This window comes from Lissotriton vulgaris, chromosome 2_2, assembly GCF_964263255.1.
Source record: "Lissotriton vulgaris chromosome 2_2, aLisVul1.2, whole genome shotgun sequence".
NCBI lineage: Eukaryota > Metazoa > Chordata > Amphibia > Caudata > Salamandridae > Lissotriton > Lissotriton vulgaris.
In genome coordinates this window covers 8,719,511-8,737,993 of record NC_141688.1, presented here as the reverse complement: position 1 = coordinate 8,737,993, position 18,483 = coordinate 8,719,511, and the positions used below count along the sequence as shown (strand labels likewise).

Sequence of the window (18,483 nt, the reverse complement as noted above, 5' to 3'; positions counted from 1 at the left end):
AAGATTGGCTGAGGAGAAAGTAAGGTTTATGCATTGTTGAAAATCAAAGCTGCTCAGTGTTATAGCACAAGTCCCATTGAGCACCTGTAGTTTTCAGATGGGGAAGTTGTTGTCTTGATTGAGGTGTGCGCTGCTCAGCTGGAGAAGCCAATCCGCTACAAGTACTGTTTGACTATTGCAGGTGGCAGAGGATATATATGTTCACCCATGACCGAGATTGTATTGCCTTGTACAGTGACGCTATTACACAGATTGTACCACCAGTGCTGTCCATGACTAAATATGGTTGTCCCTAAATCCGAATACATGGCAGCTTGTCCCGTCCAGCCACAATGATGAATTTAGTGCGTCTTTACTATTTGGCACCCAAGCATTCTATATGTCAGAAGCAACTTTTAAAGTGTGCAGGTTCAAAAATGCACAAAATAGTCCCTATACCATGAGATGGAGGCCACAGGGAGACATGTCCAGTGGATAATTTGGTGTGTTAGCTCCGATTCTCTCAGTTTAAGAAGTACTGCTTGGTGAGCTTCCTGCGAGCAACCAGCGAACTGTTCTTAATGGGCAGTGTCTTCTCATAGATTTATTACGACCAGTGTTCCTGCTTGAATATTGAGTCAAGAGAAGAGTGCTGGTCCTGGAGCTAGAGTTAGTTGCTGCTGCTATCTGTGAATCATGTGCATGCGCAGCACATGCTGGGTCCTCTGAAACCATGTTGATCTGCATTGTGCTATAGTAAGGTATTATTGCTATTAATATTGTGCTATATTAAGGTTTTGTGTTATATTAAGGTTCACTTGGGAATGGTGCGCTCAGATTTTCAGGACTGCAGATGGCTGTTGGATTGGGAGTCTGGAGTAAGAGTAGATCTGGGGATCCAGTGCTTGAGGTTCCTACCAGACGGGCTTTAGTCAGTAGCATTCAGGTGACAGACACCTACTCAATGGGAATTTTGGGAGTACCACATGCTCTCTGGGTCAGAATGGTGAGCATGCTCAGTGAGACTTTATGGCAAAAGGTTGTAAGGCTACAAATTTCAGCAAATTAATATGTTGAGCAACATTGCCAAGTTTCAAATGGAATGTGCGCACATTTCCACGTTTTTAAAATATAAAAATATATTCATATTAAGAATTGTCATTTTCCTGTGTGGCTATTTAGCACTTTTAAATTAAAATAAATGTCCTGTCAACTTCCAAAATAATAACTTTCATGACCATTTGAGGCTCACAATTTAATGTTTCCTGAAATGAAGAAGAGGTGGGTTGATTGCTTAGAGAGGACCAGACAATATTATTCTCTTGGAATGTAAATCGAAGAGGGCAGAAGAGTCTTCTTTAACATACAGTGAAAAAGGTTCAGGGCCTGAGAATGTGTATGTAAAGCAAACGTCCACTTGCTAATGGATACAACTCTTTTAATGACAGTAAGTTTATCTTGTTGGCAAAACATGCACAGTGGCAGAGTATCATGCAGTGTCCCCTCACCCTCAGTGAAAGCAGCTACTCTCACCAACAGACCATCCAATACTGTGTATGTAGGCTCGGAGGCAGAGTACTTGCCTTGCTTACAAGCTTCCATCGAGCAGATTCTGATGTAATGTGTCTGCTCAACCCAGAGAGCTTCTGTCATTGCAACTTACTCTGTCACTGCCAACATTCTCTTCCAAGGACAGACTGCTGGGTCCCCGAGGTTCAGTCCTTTTTTTAGGTCTTGCCTACGAAGCGCGCCTGCGCTGCATAGGAGGACCTTTAGCCGTCGCTCTGCTCTTTTTGGAAGCACATACTCGTTCTTGTGGCGGCATCCACCTTGCGGGAGCGAGCAGGAGCGTGCCACAAGCATGAGTATGTGCTTTCAAAAAGAGCAGACTGTGCACGCATGCATGCACCATGGCCCCATACGCACACATGCCTGCTCCGTTCCTGCCTCTCTAGGCCCTATTCCATTCCATCGCATGCATTTTGTCTATCTTCCCTTTCTGCCCTCTCTCTACTTCAGCCACTCCGACCTCATCCTTGTTTCCGTTTCAACGTCTGTTTTTTGTATTTTTCTTGTCCCTTTTGCTTCCATCTCTTTGTGTTTTGTTTTCCTCCTCGATATCTCACTCGCCTTTCTCTTTTTCTCCCTCTTCCACTCCTCTCGCGCATCTGTCTCTTTTTTCTGCCTGTTCCTCTCGCTCATCTCTTATCTTTTTCTCTTTTTCCTTTCACTTTCTCTTTGTGCTTGGTAGGGTAACACAAACTGTTGGGGCGTCCCTACAGAATGTTATCTGGCTGACACCCCAAAGCTGACAAACATACATTGACATTGAAGCACGCGTGCATTTTGTCTATCTTCCCTTTCTGCTCTCTCTCTCCTTCTGCCACTCCGACCCCATCCTTGTTTCCGTTGCTGCCTCTGTTTTTTGGATTTTTCTTTTTTTGTGTAGCGCTACTATGCCTACCTCATGGTGCTAAATGTACAGTTTACTTTGATAGATGTGCACTTCAAAATCTGATGCCAAGTGAGGTTCTCATAACTGTAGGTGAGCGTTTTGTGGGACCAGGTAGGCGCCGTACAGTGGTGAACTCAGCGGGGAGGGAGATGCGCGCCTACAGGCGGCACATGCTTACATCACGGTGTTAACAGTGGACATACTGGTGCCCAAGCTCGCCACCCGGTGAGAAGTATTCACTTGTGTGCTTCACTGCGCGCCTCGTGACATGCGCCTCAGGGTGCACAGAGATGCACCAAGATGCCCACGGTAGCTGACTTCCCGAAAGCTTCTCACATACATTGTACTCATGAGGGTTCTGTAAGATCCGCGAGTTGTCATGTGAGTGCTCACTGACACCCAGTCTCGTGTGGAATTTGTGGCTGGTGTAATTCGCGACCATGATGATACCAAACTGAAGAGATCTAGGCCCTTCCTGACTGATGTGTGCCTACCCGGGCATTCCCACTTCCAGTCCGGGCTAGCACCCTTTCGACTTTTTTTGAAAGTGAGAATTTCTCACCCTTTTGGCAAAGACTCCTGTTTTGCGCCCCTTTCACAGCCACTTTTAAACACCTGTAGAAGAGAGAGAGGGCACAAGAGAGCTAAATTCGACTGAAGGCTGGAAATCTACAACAGTTCCTGTGAAATATCCAATGTATTTGGGCGTTTTCTGCATTTCCTCACTGTTTTGTATATTTTCAGAGGGCTGGCTGCGGCTGGGCACGGTGTGAGCCCGAGCTTGTCGACAGTGTCTAGTTACCTAAACAAGCATTGGCATAGCCAATAGGTCTTGCCTTTGGGACCTTATGTGTTTAGCCATGCAACTGTTGACATCACCAACATGAATTGACACAACTTGAGAGAAATCAGACATCAATTTATAAAAAAAAAAAGCTATGGCTATTGTGTTATTATATTTTTAGATACCGAAGTCAAATTAATATATGCTGTATAAATGGAGTTATCAATTTTTAAGCAATAAATAGATCAATACTTTGCAATGTGAAAAAACATTAAAGTTACGGTCAATGGGAAAACATTTATGCAATTGATACTTTAAACAGTGAGAGCAGCGGAACTCACTTAGAGTTAAGGTCTCTTTTGATGAGTTCACAACAGATAAAACTATTCTCCCTGGCTCAGGAGAGCGGGGTGCAGAGGTGCCCTTTCAGCTGACACACAGAGCTATCAATCAGACTCTCAGTGTTGAAAAGGGTTAACCTAGCAAAAAGGTACTTGCGCGGTGAGTTGAGCAAAAACCTTTTGTAAGCAAAGCAAGGAGCTGGCCCTGGACCAGGAGTCTCCAGGCAGATCCAATCTCCCTGCCTCGGGTGCAGAGGTGCTCTTGGCTGTCTGTGGTACTGATCCGGATCCGTGGGCAGAGCTGGGAGGCAGGGCAACAGAGGGCAAAAACAAATAAAAGATCTTCATGATGACGCCACAGGATGGTTGGTCGTTAAAGCAGATGAGTATCTTTGAAAGCGTTGAATAAAGAGGGTATTTGGTTCCACAAGCACTCCGGTTAAGGAAATCTTTATCCAGAGGAGCAGGGGAACATTGTAGAAAGCTGAGCCTCCTTGAGGGTTGGGACTACAGTTCCCAGAATCCACCCTCAGAGGGACTTTGAGCAGTCACGCAGGGCAGCACGGGGTGCAAGACCTCAATGTCATGGACTTTGTGCCTGCCAACTGCAGGGAAGTACTTCCTCTAGTCCAGTAGATTCTTTATGTTGCAGAGGGGTTTACCTTTCTTTTGGAACCGGTCTCTGGTCCTGGGTGAGTCATAGTCCAGAGCAGGGTGGCTGTCACCGGTACAATCCTTTGTGCCTCTCCTTTGTGCAGTCCTGCTCTTGTGTGACTGCAGCTGGGTGATGCCGTCACACATGGTGTGTGCGGGGTCGAACTCGAGCAGGCAAGCTGCTCATGCAGGCCTAAAATGGCAGACATACAGACTTCTATTTAATTGGGTCACTCAGGGTAGCACAATAAGTGCTGCAGCCCTGGTACCCCATTTACATCCCTTCCCTGGGTACCACTGATACCATATACAAGGGCCTTACAAGGGTGGAAAAGTACTTGCAATGGGGTGTACCAGTTCACATTTACAGTAGGAGGGAAAGAGCATTGGTGCTGGGGATGATTAGCAGGACCCAGCACACTTTCAGACGAATTACCACAACGTCTTAGTAGCATGAAGGAGGCATGAAGTGTGGATAGGGGGGAAACCGTAACACAGTCCATTTTGCAACAAATGTGCTCACACAAGTCCTGCAGCCTGGACCGACTTCATCTGAACCGCTCTTGCCCTTTAGTGATACATTGGCAGACACATTAATGGGGCAGGGCAATGGAGAAAGCCCCACAGGGTCCTGGAGCTAATAGAGATCTAGGGGTGAAGGTTTCTTTGAAATTTGGTGCAGGTGACTAGACAATTTGTGTGGTGGACTTAAGGGACGTGGAGAGATCAGAACAGATGAACAGAGGGCTCTTGATATTGTTTTTTGTGATTCTACAGGTTGTATATTTTTATGCCTGAAAGCATATCCTGGGAATAGGTACTGAATCACTTTGATGCAAAATTGAGGAGTAAACCCTGGAATCTTAGTCTAATTTGCTGATGGAGGGACTAAATCAATAGCTGACTGATCTTACCTTCTGTGGCCCACTACAAGGAAATAGCTACCTGGCTCAGACCAATCAGAGCAACATTTAAACAGCTGGATCTGGATTGTTTTTCACGAGTTCTAGTATATTTGGTGGAACTCCGATATTTCGAGAGGTCTTCTTGTGTCTTTTAGGGAAACACCTGGTAATGCTATTTTTTGCTGCTCTTCGGTTTTGCTACGTCGATAGTTTGTACAGTGCCGGATAATTTTGAAGAGTGAGCCTGCTGGGCACAAGGCTTATCTTATCAGATTTTTGAAGAAACTGGTCTTAATGTGAAGTTACAGGTCTTTGTGTAATTTGTTTTCCCCCCCAGACTATGCGCTAACCAGGAGTTTAGAATTTTCTAGTTTTTTACCTTTTCTCTTATTGCAGTAACCGCATTATTATCCCATTCTACAGGTACTTTTTCTCTGCTAAGTTTGAGATTTTGTGGAGCAAGTTTATGGTGTCGTAATGGATTGATTAGATTGTAGTAGTTTGTGAGGACTTCAGTGGAGCTGTAAAGTGAAGATATTGATATGCTTGTAATTTCTGCCTTGAGTTGTGGATGCATCAGAAAAATTCAGAGAAGTTGAAATTGGACATTTTGCTGTGAACCTGCAACTGAAAAACGTGCTTTGGGACTATAAAATCCAATCTTGATTATTTGAATTATTTTCCTTTTTTTAAAAAAAATCAGGCACTTAAGCATAACTATTAAACTTGCGGAAGTGAGCAGAAGGTATAAGATTTTTTTTAACACCTCTTCTCTAAAGAACTTGACTAGTGCAGGAAAGCCATGCCAGTCGCAGAATTTGCACAAATAAATGCTTATAAGGAGTACACAGAATTAGTAAAGCAGTGTAAATCTGCTTTGTTTTTAAATTTGTCTGCGAAAGGAAATTGGTCTACAGAAGCTGGCCACATTCGCTCCACAGGGGAATTAAGAAAAAAAGGGTGCGGTTGATTTAGGGTGTTTACCTCCGTTAACAAACTTCATGTGGCTCTCATTTACAAAAGAAGGCGAGGGAGTAGTACATGAAGTGCTCAAACTACCCTCAAACGATGTGATTTGTTTGTTTCTCCCTGGACTTCATTTTTCTAGGGTTAATCGCACGATATGGGCAGTTCACGGTTCTTGATGAATTTTTTCCATGTTAGGCAGAAACAAATTCTATTAAATGTTGATGCAGTTCACTTCTGTATACTGCAGAGCTCTCCAAAGAATATAAATACATATTTTCACCTGAAGAAACTGTGCCTTTCAGTGCCAGAAATGAGTGCTGCTGCCTCCCTGTGGCCTTTTTGAGAAAGCAGCTTTTGCATTTTGCTTCATAAAGCTATGTAAGTGAAACCTGTTTGTTTACTATAACCTCTGAATTCTACCTCAATTTCCTAAGCTTTTTGACTGCTTAATTATTGAATGTGTACCTTTGCGAATGATTTATAAAAAAACATAAGTCAATTTTATCGTCTGATTCAGAAAAATTATTACAATATGTAGACAAACATTAGTACAGCAATTTACACAGCAATGCATTGGTTACAAGCAAAGTAAAATATGGTCTCCATACACTTGTAAAATCATCATTTGTAAGTTCTTGACAATACAAATTGGGTAGGTAGCCGGATTCGGAGAAAAACATGAAAGCCGACTTTTTAAAAAGTCGGCCTTTCATACTAAAATTTGGCTTTGTATGCCAAACTCCAACCGAATTTACTCATGGCCTATGTTCTTTTGCATCTTTAAGATGGATATGAAACTTTAATTTGTAGCTGATCCGGTAGTTTGCCATTCAGACCTCAAAAGATTACCGAGCCGTAGACTAATGCAGGAACCTTTTACGTCTTCATGATTTTTATTACCAAATGCTTGTGGCTAGGGCATGAAAACTTGTCATGCAGGGTTCTAAAAGCAAATTTGAGGGAAGCAAATTTAGCCTTCAAGATGTTAAAATGTCCCCTTAAATGACACTGTCATCAAATGTGATGCTTAGGTATTTGTAGGACCTAACTGATTTAATCCTAATTCCGCATACTTTCCATTCTTGGGGTCTAGATCTAAAGCGCACTTTTGATATTTTAGATTTTTATATGTTCACTTTAGGCGGTTTGCTGTTATATATCCATCAAATGACTCGATTAACTGCTATAGGCCTATTGGTATGAGGCTAAGTAGTTTAGTACCATTAGTAAGAATTTTATATTACAACCTGCAAAATTGGGGGTTTGTGCGTTTGATATACAAATGGAGCTGTAGATCAGCTATGAAGAGGTTGGAGTGACATGGTGCTAGCACGCAACCTTGTTTTTGGCCACTAAATATTTGACAATTCCCGTGTCAAGCGGATGCCATCTCCTAACTTCACTTCACATGTGTTGGTATATCAGAGTTGATATGATTGCGCGTCGCCCACATGTCACTAACTTTGACGATAGCAACTTGCATGGAACAGTGTCAAAGGCGGCATTCAAATCAAGAAAGAGGAAATATAATTTTTGCCTTTTGTAGATTGCGCTCTCTGCTAATAAAGTGAGAGACAATATATTAGTATGTGATTAGATGTGCTTGTCATTCAATTGATTTGTTAGGATTTTTCATTAGGGTTTATAAATAGCATATGAAGTTGAGTAAGTGAGCAACATATTTGTCAAATGCTTGTTAAATGCCCCTCTGTGGACAATGTTCCTTTTCTACTGAGTTCAGGCTGCACTTGCAAAGGAACCTGAAATACAGGTACAGCGAGATACTTTTTTTCCTTGATATGAAATACAACAAGAAATTGTGAACGGCCCAGAGCATTTTCCTAGCCCACGGTATCTTGAACACAAACCACTTTTGCTTCTGTCACAGACACTTCACTGTAATAAGATAAGATTGCACAGTATCTAGGCTGGCCTGCTCAAAGCTCGCAATACCTATGACGAATCTATAATTCACATAGCGTCTCTATGCCCAGTGCTATTGAAAGCAGGTCATGCTCTTCTGAAGCCAATTTTTAATCAGTTAGGATTTTGTTGGTGTAGGTAAGCAATGGTGACATGCCAACAAGTACAATATTTACCCCTGTACGTGCGATATGTGACATTTGAGTATCACAGAAAGAAAGCTTAGGTAGGTATCATGAGTTAAACCTTGAACCCGGACAGTTGGACATTGGAGATCCATACAGATCTAGCACTTTAAAGAGTTGCGTTGGGAGCTATATTGGAGACCACGAATGCTTGGACAAATACACGCTTTGCCACCAGCCCATTAATTGTTTGTTAGCCGATTAAATCATTCCCTTGTTTGTTATCTGTGTAGGGCAACAAAGACATCAAATACATGGTAGTAGTGATATTGGCAAGGACCCCGTGTACAGTTTGGTCATTGTACAGTCCGTTATTAGAAGATAACTGCAGTCGTCACAAAATGCTCCACTTAGTTGATGACTTTACTCCCCTTAGAAACCACCCACATATTTTATCACCGGCCCGTGTGTTTTGTCCTTTTTCCTTTGTCTGTATAATTTTTTTGTGAACTTTTTTTCAAACACTTAAACTTTTACTGTTAAAACTGATTTATCTTGCATGTATGGTTTTAATTAATGCATTTGACGATTTTGTTTTAATTTAAATTGCTGGAAGCTGCTGCTGCTTTTGTCACCAAGCTGTTCATTCTGCACTTCACTGCTTTCGGCATGGTTGCCTTCAAATTCCCCTACAATGAGTGGCAGATCTCTCCCTTGAATAGTTCAGATCCTCTCCTTCCCAGTGCACAATCAAAATTCAAGTTTCAACAACTCTCCTCAAGCCTTTTATATGCAGAGTACGCCCAGACCCCCTACCAAACGTTTCTGCTTTAATATCCGCATCAAGGATTGCAAGAATCCCCTCCGATCCATTCACCCTCCTTTCCAGTCATACGCGGGTGATATGCACATTAACTTCCCTGTCCAAAGAGACCAGTGCTTAGCCTGCCCTACCTCACATGCCTGTCAGCCTCCCTGCCACAACCCACCTCTTTGGAGAATTCCCCATCAGGAACCTTGGCCACGTATAGATGCCGACCTCCTCACCAAGATAGAAACAGCATTCATGGATTCATGGAATGTGTTTGTTTTTTAAAATCAGATGCATTTGTATGGTCCCCATGGAATGTGTACCGAGGTGACATATGTGACCCTCTGCCAGAAGATGACCAGTTAGTCGGATGATGAGGGGGGGTAGATGAAGGGAGAGGGGAGGTATAGGAAATACCACAAGGATGAACATGGGGGTGCTGTCCTCCCTCACTTCGGGTAAGGTCTCCAGACAATAAATAGCAACATATACTGCCATATGAATCTTTCGTACACCTAAACTGCACTATTACTTTTATTTGACCGCATTGTGATTTCCTGATTGTTCTTTTTGTTATTTTCATAAAAATCAAAAAACAAAACCTTACTTAACTTGCAATGTGATATTGGCTAAATACCTTTCACTCGATTTCGTGAAGTGCCCTTTTACAGTAGCAATGTGACTACAGTGCGGACTTCTTTTATGCATGGCTATCACTGCTCTTTATTAGCGGCCGGCCCTTCGGGGGTTGTAGGCGAACTGCTGTGTAATTATGTGAAGGTAAAATAAAGGTTTTAAAAAAAAATCAGATGCATTTAGTTTTGGTGAGTAACTTCAGTTTACCCATTTCAAACACTGATTATTCATCAGCAATGGCACTTAGTTGATCATTCAAGTTTCTCCAGTTATAAAGGGAATATATCTGTTAGGACTCAAAATAAAAATGTCCAAGAATAAATCAAATTTATAACTAGGATGCAGTTCAATATAAACCCTGCACAGACTTTAACAAGACCGCAGGCATTGTGAATTATCGATTTTTTGCTGTATTGCTGTTGAACCTTTTGTTCACAAAATTTGTTAGCAGATAGCCCATCTGTACAATTCCATTCATTCAGGAATCCGCTAGGATTTTTACTTGGGCGAGGGATTGTTTTTAGCTTCTGATATTCTAACTGGCTGTCATTGTGGCCCCACATTAGACCCAGGCAGATTGCACAAAGTATTACTCATACTTGGTAAGCGCTTGGAGGGTTGCAGGAAGGCCTGCTCAGATGGCCAGAGACATCCGAGGCCTTAATGCTTGCGGTACTAAAGGCCAAAACATTAGCCAGCTCCTAAGGCTGCCCCCCTTCCCTTTCAGCTTGATCTACAGGCCAAAAGGCCTCTCGAGCACCCTGTTATGGGTTATAACTTCTATGTATATATTTATTTTAAGTTTAGGTCCTGGCTGAAAGGTATGGACTATCCTATTAGTCACTTGGTCATATATGAAAGAAATTAAAAATGACTAATAGTCACACTTTAAATTTATGCTACGACATGTTGATATCACTCCAAATAGGACCACATAATACCTAAGAAATGATTGACTAGACCTGCCCGAGGGGCTTGATTATATTCCTTATGATATGTTTTAAATAAATGCAATTTTAGAAGTGTCGGTAACGCCATTTACCACCTGATGTTTGTATTTGCGGTGCAGTGTTCGCTACTGTACATAACAGCTATGTGTGCTTTTTCACAATTCGTTTTGGTATTATTCTGGTACTCCTGGTGGGTAATCATGATCTTTCTGGCCTGTGCTATTGCAAAGTAACTATTCCAATAGGGCACTGGTTTTAGGTCTTCAGTCATGGTGGTGCTCCTTTTTAATGCTGATTGGAAGTGATGTCATAAATATTAAGGACATGCGTACATCCCAAGAGAAAAACCATACTCAGTGACTTAATTTAAATGATGTAGATGGCAGATCCAACATTTTATTGGTACACATGCCACTGATATGATTGCAAACGGCAGAAACTTAATTGATTAGGATTTTAGCGGATGCATAGTAATGGAAGTCTTTAGTTGACCCTTAAGAGATACTGACATTTGTAGCACATAAAAGTAATTTATGTGAAATTAGAAGAAGGTATTATTTCCACGGGTAATTCACCCCACTTACGTATGTATTTGTTAAATTTAAAGGTGACGCCTTTTCAGTGACTGATACATTCCGCCATTTTATTCCCCTTCTGATTCAAATTCCTCTTGCTTCAGGATGATTTCTTTGTGGTGGCACATCATTTGCTGTTTCCAGCAGTATCAAATTGCAGCCTTCAATTTAGAATCTTTTTCTTACATGCACTAGGTCTAGTAGAGAGAAGCGCTTGATGTTGCCTAGTTTTTATTCACTGTTGTATGCCTATCCCTCGACCCCTCGCAGTCCGGTTTCAGAGCCAACCTAAGCACAGAGACCGCCCTTATCGCAGCAACCGACGACATCCGAGCCCTGCTCGACAACGGGGAAACAGCGGCACTCATCCTCCTGGACCTCTCCGCAGCGTTCGACACTGTCTGCCACCGCACCCTAATACAGCGCCTCAGCAACATCGGCATCCAAGAGAAGGCACTGGAGTGGATCGTCTCGTTCCTCGCCGGAAGAACACAGAGAGTCCGCCTCCCCCCGTTTCGATCAGAGGCCACCGAAGTCATCTGCGGCGTTCCGCAAGGATCATCACTCAGCCCCACCCTCTTCAACGTCTACATGAGACCTCTTACCTCCATCGCACGCCAACACAACCTCAACATCATCTCCTACGCCGACGACACCCAGCTGATCCTCTCCCTCACCAAAGACCCTGACACCGCCAGAACCAGCCTACACAAAGGGATGAAAGACGTCGCCGAGTGGATGAAGAATAGCCGCCTGAAACTGAACTCAGACAAGACAGAAGTCCTCATCCTGGGACCATCGCCCTCCGCCTGGGACGACTCCTGGTGGCCCCCAGCCTTGGGCACCGCCCCAAGTCAACAAGAGGATCACGTTCAGGCTCCTCACCCACGCACACAAGTCTCTCCACGACCTGGGCCCCAAGTACCTCAACGACCGCCTGACCTTCTACACGCCCACCCGCCAGCTACGGTCTTCTAGCCTCGCCCTCGCGCTGTACCACGCATCCGAAGAGCAATCGCCGGAGGCAGATCCTTCTCCTACCTGGCGGCCAAGACATGGAACTCCCTCCCCATCCACCTTCGGCTGACCCAGGACCTCCTCGCCTTCAGGAGACAACTCAAGACCTGGCTGTTCGAGCAGTAGCGGACCCCCTCCCCCAAGCGCCTTGAGACCCTTCCGGGTGAGTAGCGCGCTATACAAATGTTATGATTGATTGATTGATTGATATGTACCAGAGAGCCTCTTGTTCGTACTTGTCTGTTGGTAATAACATCAGTGCTTTGACTGCAAGTTACTTCGTAAATGACCATGCATTTTCTTATGGTCAGTGGATTTGCAGCTCCAATATGTATACATTATTAATGTCACGCATAATGTTTGCCACTAGTTCAATCTAGAATGAACCTGCACTTTCAAAAGTGGTTCTGTATGTCCACACAGTTTACTAGCCTCTTTACTAAGTGTGTAAAGAGTATCATAACTAGGGGTGGGCGGAATTTGCGAAGTTGCCTTTCGCAATTTCCACGAAACTGCAAGAAATCTCTGCGAGCATGCAAAATTTCGCATGCTTGCAGAGATTTTGGTGCGCCCGCATGCAAAATTTCGCATGCTCGCAGAGATTTTGGTGCGCCCGCCGTATTTGCTTTATTTATTTGCCGCTTTGACGCCCATACCAGGCTCCATTCCTTCATTTCTGAGTTGAAGTCACCTGGTATGTTCTGCGGGGCAAAGCATGTGGGTGTTTGGCCAGGATATCTCCATCTGTCATGTATATTTTACATTCAGGCTTTCTGCTCTTTTGTGGGTGGACTGATTCCTGCTTTGGAGGTGTTATATGGAAGTCGGATGGGTGACCTGGCTGGAATCGTGCGGTGCTAAAGGTGTCTGAAAGCTCTCATCCCCTATTGAACAGGTGTTCCTTAGCCAAGATCAGTGGTGCCCACTACATTCACCTATGAAAGGCTTCAAACAATCCGGTTCCAAACTTGCAGGTTACATACGTCTCATCATCAGGCACTCCAAGGACTTATTTTTTGACAAAATAGTTTGATTTTATGTCAGATATAAAATAGAGGTGGAGTATTCTGGCTCTAGCTCAGCTCTAGGTCATATTGGAAACTCGACCCCAAATCTTGCCGAGCTTTCATGCGTCTTCGGCTTTCCACCCTTGTGCTACAGTCCTGCAGAAAGAGGTCAAAAACAAAGCATTGACATTTGAAATAACCGGTTAGTGGCTGATTTGTACAAAGGGAAACCAGAAAACCTGGATTTATTGTAGTTTACTAGTCAAACAAATTGTGTGATCTTAGGCACCTCTCATTCAAAGTCAATACACAAGCTGGAAAAGAAACAAACCGGCCTCAAGCAAACTTGACCCATTGCCTGACTTAAAGTGATGTGCACTGCCACAATTGGGAGGAGAGTAATTATTTGATTGAGTGATTTTCAAATTCGAAGAGTGTGCGGGTACTGCTCCAAGTATGAACCTACTTCAGAAGCAGACAAAACATTGAAATCATTAAATGATGATTGCTCTCTTTTGTTAAGAACAGGTTGGTTTGAGTGACTCATTCAAGAAGGGTAGAGATTGACTGAAGTATTGAACGTATCCGACGACCAGCCGCTCGGCCAGTGGTTACGAATGCAGTCATTGAATGGCTAAGATCTCAAGATATTCTGACCCTGGAGACGCCACCACTGGTCCAGTCCAGTCCAGATCTGGTTCCACTCTGTCCTTGTGCTGCTCGATACTGAGGCCTCGTGCCTCTGTTTACCACTACTGGGGACTTGGTTTATTTCTGTTCACTAGTTCTGGACGCAAACCAACTGCTTCGTGGAGTGTGGCCAGAAATGGTAGCCCTGGAAGTCCTATGAATCAGAAAAATTGATTCCATGTCTCACCACCTTTGCAGCTGTGGCTTGCGTAAAACACAGCGCGTCCGGAGGCCAAAAGTCTAACATGCGTTTAATGCAAAAACAGCGAGCAGCACGGCACAGAATTCGGAAACAGCTTCCATTTTACAGACCAGAGCTCTTGCCCAAATGGCCAGTTGACCCATGTAATGCTAAAATGCATGCAAATTGAATGTTCTTTAAATTACTGCCCCTCAATACAGTTCGGCAGAGTGTTAGAAACTTTTTACTTTCAATAAAACTTACCTGAGGAGCAGATGGCTGGATATTATCACAGTGTAGCTGACAGACCTATTTTGAAACCAACCATGAAACGATACGTGAACTCAATGTTCACTCCCCAGATTTCTTGAACTCACGCTTCTGTTTAACAATATCAGAAGCGAGGCGGTGCTTTACCATGAAATGCAGAAACAAGCACATGTACTGCCTCAGATAAAACAGCTTCAGGACCGACTAGTGGCCTGAAACTTAACAAGCAGATTGAGGCTTCGAAGCACTTGAGATTATTAAGAAAAAGGCGTCCATGTCTGATTACAAAATACATCGGTGCACGTTGTGAATGTTGTGCAGGTGTAGGGCAACATTAACCTTAAAGTAATAGGAATATTAGATTGTTATCACTCTGTTCACAACTCATTCCTGTTCGAGCTCTTACCTCAGAGTACCGCACGGTACTGACTGCCGTGCAGAGACCTATTCGGTGCCAGAGACCTCTTTCAGGGATTGAGCACCTAAGAAATGCTGATATTCATTCACTGTTTCTACACACCGCTTCAATAGTTCATCTTCGCACTGGAATTCCCCCATAGCCCTAGCACTCCCTAGTGGTGCTTCTAATCACAAACCTGTATCCGCCCTCACCTTTAGGCAAGAAAGAGTCAGTGGGCGTCTTCCGGTCTCCACTCTGAAAATACGGATCAATTCCATGTTATATCTTCTGGTGGATCGTTCAGAAATCTCTCTGGAAGAGAGGAGGGAGGGAGGTAGAGATGTGGACACTCGGGCTCCTGCAAGTGCTTCCTGGTAAGGTATAAAAATAGCTCATGCCCCCCGAATTCCGTTCCGCGGCAGATCGTGGATGTTTTGACATTTTCGCGTTCCGCATGGAATGTGAAAATGCCGAAATTTTGCAAGTTCCGCGAGCGGAACCAAATTTGCCGCCCACCCCTAATTATAACCCGGGCTGCGTACCCCAGGATGCTACTAAAATCTTTCCATTATGACAGTATGTGGGGTTTTGGGGTTGGCATGCAAGCAGAATGTAGCAGCAAGTCTGATCCGAGTAGTCTTGCACAGACAGGCCATATCTCCTCCTTTGAAGCAACTTCATTGGCTACCTGTGATAAATTGGATGAAGTTTAAAGGTCCAACACTAGCTTTTAGTGTTTTTTCTGTGCAGGGCCCTATATTTTTGCTAAAAGACTGAACCCATATGAGCAAATTTGTTAAGGCAAGAAGGAAGTTCTTTCACAGTCTTGACAGCCAAGATGTGGAATTCTGTCCCCATAAATCTGCGCTGAGCTGCTTCTAGCTCAGTTTTTGAGATAGAGCTGAAAATGCTCTCTTTGACCAACGCTAACCCCTTCTTATTTATCTGCACTGGTGGTCAATTGTCCACTTGAGCACCAGGACGCCTCCTTGAAAGCAGTTGTACGCAATATTAATGATTGGAACTGAAAGGGTTGCACCGTAGGTTCTAGACCTGTTCTTAATTCACACTCCGATGGTTCTTTTTTGCAGAATGTAAGCTTAAAGGGGAGAAAATTGTTAGTACAATTGTCAACTAGCCAATACTTCTCTTTGATACAGATTAACTCACGTACTACTACTTAAGGTGCGTTTGTTTATTACAAAGCCAAACATATCTTGACCTAGAGACACCTAACACCAGGGTATAGATGTATAACAGAATTAGCATAAAGCCAAATAGGCACATCCAATTTAGACTATGCAGCATAAGCAAAACAATGAATTCAAGAAGTAGGATAAAGAAAATCAGGAAGCAGGAGTCCAAAGTTTCAGTACACCGAGGCTTGGTGATTTAAATGCATTAGATCTATCCCTAATCTAGCTCTTTTTTATTCCTATTTGCGCTTTTTCAATGGAAAGAGAAAAAGGTGTCAGTGCATGAAGTCTTCCTAATAAGTTGCTCCACCATCAATGGGTAAAGTATCATAAAGCCACTATAATATAGAAAGGGCTTGTTCCGAGATGCTCTCTCTTCGCAGGCAAGAAAGTAGTGGGGCTCTATCTCAAGTGTCAACCACCAGTTACCCACAGGTAGCACTCCTAGGATGCGTTTAGAGTCACTCTATCAACTCTGGATACAGTTCTTAAGGTATTTTTCTACAATGTCGATGGTGTGCTTTCCTTGCAACAATTGGTCCTTGATTCCCAGGCATTCTCCTGTGCGAAACGCAACAACATTCCTTATCATCTCAAGCCACACGATTGTAACAACTTCTCTCTGTTCCTAACTTACTAAAATGAAGACATTATTCTAATGGAATGCTTCTTCCACACAAAACGTGAGAAAGAACGGATTCCATTAAACACATGAAATACAAATTAATTCTAAAGCAAGAGTTTTCAGGGACTAGCATTTCAGGCCTGCAACTTAAGCTAACATAAGAATTTGTTGTGTAACTTTGAGTTCACACAAACATCATTGCAATTTCAATGAATAAGCTTACCTACTAAAAATGAATATCAGTTGTCAGGCACGATTAATATGCGAGCAGTGTCCGCTTCACAACACAAGTTTTGTGCGTTAACGTTTCTGCTAATTTCATTCATTCCCTACATAAATTCTCCCTGCTACACACCCGTGAACTAAAGCACGTCACGTAATCATGTTAATACATTTCACAATTCTAATACCTCGTGTTAACATAATTTGCAAGATTATATGCGTATGCTTTCTGCATGTGATTATAATGCACCCTTACAAATAAAATGAGATTTCCGCTTCATCGATGCTTACTTTATTTTCGTTTGCAGCTAACGCCTTTCTAGGATCTAGTCCTGTTAATTTACTGAATGCTTCCACTGTTCTAGTGAGTGGAGTATAGCCATGAATGAACATGTCCTACAAGTTTTACATTTCCAGCACTCGGGCTGTCATATCAGACGAAGAAGGTTTGCTGCGATTGGAGAAAGCAGTGCTCTACCAACTAAAACGCTGAAGGTGAAAACTTGTTAGAAGTGCGCGACCTAGTTAAAAATAGAAAAGGAGAAGGCAAAAGGTTTGGGGGTGCCCTAACAGAGAGGGTAAAGTTCAACAGTCCTTAAGTCCTGATAGGATTGCCATTAGGAAACTGGTCATGCTAGGTTTTCCTATTGACTCCTATACAATAATACAACATATATATATATTTTTTTCACATTGTATAGCTGCCAGGAAAACCGTTGTCTTATGATATCTCGGATTGTGTTCCGTTTCTACATCGGCTTCCTGTCTGTATACTGGTTTATTCATGTATGTGCAATATATCTCCTGTATAACGAACGTAGTATGTATTATATATGAACTTAGCTCTACCGGGCAACAGTCCTTGTACAGCACAATTTTAACCTTGGTCATGTCTAGCCCCCAAAACCCCTCTTACTATGTTTATAATGGTTTTTATCTGATTTTTAACTGTTGTTTCTTTGAGTCCTTTTTTTTAGCATAACATGTTACATTTGTATGTGTTTGCTTATATGGTTTGTTTTACAAATCGAATAAAGCTTTGAAACCTGAAACCTGACTCCTATACAGTTAATTTGTATTCCTTTGGAATATTTTATGCATTTTCATTTTGGTGTTTTTCCTACTTAATTTGTGTTTGCTAACAACAATAGTTTCGAACCTTAAAGTACTTCTTCATCTCGCTTGTTGTTTGATCGCTTGATCACGCACAGCACATCTCCCTGAGAGTTGCCTTTCTTCTCAGGCCTAGGTATGAAAGATTAACCATGGTCACTCGCAGGAAACCAGACTGTCATTGCGGGTCTCCCTGTTCAGACAGTGTGAGAACTCAGTGACGTTGCAAATCAAGTGTCTTCTGACACTTTTATCGCTATTACAGTGTCCCTCTATATATTGCTCAAAACATCCCAGTAATTTGCCAAAAAAAAGCTTGCAACAAAATAATCTATTTTTGGGTCAGCCCATCCTTGTTTATTGGCATTCATATGACAAAAGGTCAGTGTAATGTGCTGTTTTTTAGCACAGCCTTTGCACTAGATTTGAATATGCCAGGATCAGGCCGGACTGCAGTTCATTGGAACATTCTAGTTTTACTCACTGGCTTCGAATGCTTTGCCTATCACGTTGACTCGGATCATCAGGTGGAGATAGAACAGTGCATCCCGTTGATCATTTTTTACTGGTAGTCCTCTTGCATCTTGGCATCTATGAACTCCAGAAAGAGAGGTAAACAGAGGGTGCCGCAACAAGAAACGAAGAATCAGTTGTG

At 42.9% G+C, this 18,483-nt stretch overlaps 1 protein-coding gene across 3 annotated transcripts in view; it reads left to right on the top strand.

Annotated features, from left to right (window-relative positions):
- SHF (Src homology 2 domain containing F) overlaps nucleotides 1-18,483 on the top strand; it is a 370,081-nt gene that overhangs the window by 309,401 nt on the left and 42,197 nt on the right. The gene's annotated exons all lie outside the window — the stretch shown is intronic.